Source organism: Carassius auratus, unplaced genomic scaffold (genome assembly GCF_003368295.1).
Source record: "Carassius auratus strain Wakin unplaced genomic scaffold, ASM336829v1 scaf_tig00003761, whole genome shotgun sequence".
Taxonomy (NCBI): domain Eukaryota; kingdom Metazoa; phylum Chordata; class Actinopteri; order Cypriniformes; family Cyprinidae; genus Carassius; species Carassius auratus.
The window spans coordinates 755,077-758,216 of NW_020523543.1; the positions used below are offsets into that span (position 1 = coordinate 755,077).

The 3,140-nt window shown below is 38.2% G+C and overlaps 1 long non-coding RNA gene across 1 annotated transcript; it reads right to left on the minus strand.

Annotated features, from left to right (window-relative positions):
• Positions 1-1,978: 1,978 nt before the first annotated feature.
• Positions 1,979-2,795, minus strand: LOC113070343 (uncharacterized). Its single transcript, XR_003279904.1, has 3 exons — positions 2,402-2,795; positions 2,207-2,299; positions 1,979-2,054 (listed from the first exon to the last, which is right to left on the minus strand). It is a non-coding gene; the product is annotated as an uncharacterized LOC113070343 (long non-coding RNA).
• Between the last annotated feature and the right edge of the window lie 345 nt (positions 2,796-3,140).

Sequence of the window (3,140 nt, forward strand, 5' to 3'; positions counted from 1 at the left end):
CTTGTTTGTTATCTTTATTTTATAAATGCACAAAGTTTTTTTGTTATTATGTCTGTGTACAAAAAAGTAGACCCTTTACAGATTCGATTGATGTACTGCTCTTATCTGTACAATCAAAACTGAAAGTTCTTTTCGGGGTTATCAGGTGAAAATGACTCATAAAGCATATAAATGTTAGTTGACTCAAAAAGGTAAACAATAGCTTCCACTTCGCAAAGAACAGTGTGTAGACCTTCTTCTTCTAGATTATGCACCTTTAAGGTAGAATTCTGAACTTTCCGCACAGACTTAATTTACTTCTCCAGACCTGATTAACCTAATATGTATGCCTTGAATGGCTTAACAGGTGAAAATTACTCCATACCTTTTCACAACATTTCTTGTGCTCTTTACCTCAGAAGGTCCAAATCAATCTACCCCAACTCGGGTAAATGGAGGTTCATTCAGAGTAACTTTCTAACTTTCTGATGGCAAATCTTTTGACATCCTGAAAGTGATCAGAATGGGTTTATTCTTGGCACACAAGGCTTCCACAATGTCAGAAGGATCTTGTATATTCTTTATCATCAAAAGGGGGCCCCAGACACTGCTTTACTGTCACTCGATGCTGAAAAAACCCTTGACAGGGTGGAATGGCCTTATTTGTTTGAGATTCTGGCACGCTTTGATTTGGGGGAGACGTTTTGTAATTGGATAAGATTACTCTATAAGGAGCCATATGCACAAATTTTGACTAACAGTAATGCCTCAAAAATTATCAAATTAAAGCGAGGGTGTAGACAAGGGGACCCTTTGTCTCCATTTTTGTTCATTATGGTAATTGGACCTTTGGCAATTGCAGTGAGGTCACATGATAGCATTTCTGGAATATCCATAGGACAGACGGAGCATCTTTTAGCTTTATATGCAGATGACATAATTGTTTTTCACAAAAATACCAACAAATCCATCCCGGCCCTGCTAGACTTGACTAGGAAGTTTGGCGAGATCTCAGGATATAAAATTAATAAATCTAAAAGATCCATTATGTTACTAAACCAAGTAGACAGGGAAAATCAACTAATGTAGTTGCACAATTTAAAGTCGTCAATCGCTTCTCTTATGTAGGCATTAAAAATGTTTCCACTGCTTAACAATATCATAGAAATTAATTATAGTCCAGTTATGCAAGGGATCTCAATTTCTTTAGATAGATGGGCTGCTCTACCAATGTCATTAATGGGGGAAAATAAATACTCTCAAAATGAATGTACTTCCTAAATTGTTGTATTTGTTTCAAAATTTGCCTCTGCCACTACCAATGTGATGAGGCTACAAAGGTGTTTGATTGCTCTTGACTACGCCACTCCAATTATACTTGGGTAGGAGATCCCCAATCACTCAAGGGTTTCCCCGCTCGGCTATCCAATTAAATGAATAAGCTTAAGGCCAAACTGCTATGAGAATTAAAACATCACTTTTATTAAATACATGGATTCTGGTCTCATTTGATTTCCTTCACAAGCTAACCACATTTAGTAATACAGGATGTCAGTACACTAGATTATGTTGGGTAACAATACCTCAAAAATAAAATATATATATATATATATATATATAGGCCCAGATTTTCAAAACAAATAATAGCAATACCGATTACAATACTAGGGGTGCTCCGATCACAATCGGCCGATCGTTATGCGCATCTCGTCAGTAAAGCCGGTTCTCTAATCAGCCGTTAATTCCATCAGGTGTGTGATTTCACATAGAGCACCTGTTACTACACAGAGCCGTTTTTAATAGAGAAGATGCGCAAATCACGTTCATTTTCAGCGTTTATTGGCGCATCTTCTCTATTAACAACGGCTCTGTGTAGTAACAGCTGCTCTATGTGAAATCACACACCTGATGGAATTAACCGCTGATTAGAATACCGGCTTTACTGACGAGATGCGCATTAATGATCGGCCGATCGTGATCGGAGCACCCCTATACAATACCATAACCCTATAAAGAAACAAAAAAACACAAAGGTAGGGAAAAACAGTGGTCATTTACACTGGATGGATCAAATTCTATAAAGGAAAAACAATAAGGCAAAAACACATTCTTATTAAAACATACAAGTATTATCTCTAGACATAACATTAGGCCCGTACATCTATTACAAAATCAATCAATGTTAAACTATGCTAGCTATTCCAGAATTACATGAATAAATAGATACCTTATTTCAGACACCACAGGAAGTACAACCGTCGTTAATATCCACTGCTCATCTCGTTCAGCAGCCAATATAAGGGCCTTTAAGGAAACTTCTCTAAAAAGTATTTATTTATTTTAATACATACAAAAAGGTATTTCACCGCTCATTTCGGACAATAAAACAACCTGCTTTAAAAAAAAAAGGGCAAACACTCACGTGCAGTGTACTGCAATGGTAACCCAGTGTCCACCACTCATCCAGTCAAACCTTCTCAGCATTAAGGTATTTAGAACACACGTCTAAACAAACCAACTACATAAACACAATGAATTGATCAAACACCCCATGCCCAATTAAAACAACACTAAAACCCAAAATCACCGGCTCTTGGTCAACACGTCAAACCAATCACAAAACATCACAAGTGAGCATTAAAACACTATTCTTAAGACCATAACCTCTCTTAAATAAACCTACCAGAGCTTGTTCTTCCAGCGACCAACCATGCCAAACAATTCAAACACTGCAGCCATTCCAACCAACAGGAAGTGACATATTTAAAGGGAACTTACACCCTATACTGATACCCTCAGCAGCGCCCACTACTGACCTGGCTACACAAGCAACATATTTTCTCAGCTAAAGACACTTTTCATCAAGTTTCAATGGAACAATGGACACCCCAGGCAGCGGCTATCATTGTTGTACTTGCCGTATGATAGAGGAGGGCTTAAATGCCCAAACCCACTTTGGTACTACTGGGCGGCGCAACTGAGAACAATGATGTTCTACTTCTCTGAGGAGAATGTGCTACTGTGGAGAGAAAATTATTAGTTATTAGGCACTGTAGAATGCATTCTTTACCACCTCTGTCTCTGTGCTGGGGGTCTGGAAGTGGATGGATTTCCCTCCTCATTTCTTCGTTTTTGTAGCTCAGCATTTTCCTTGTCATGTG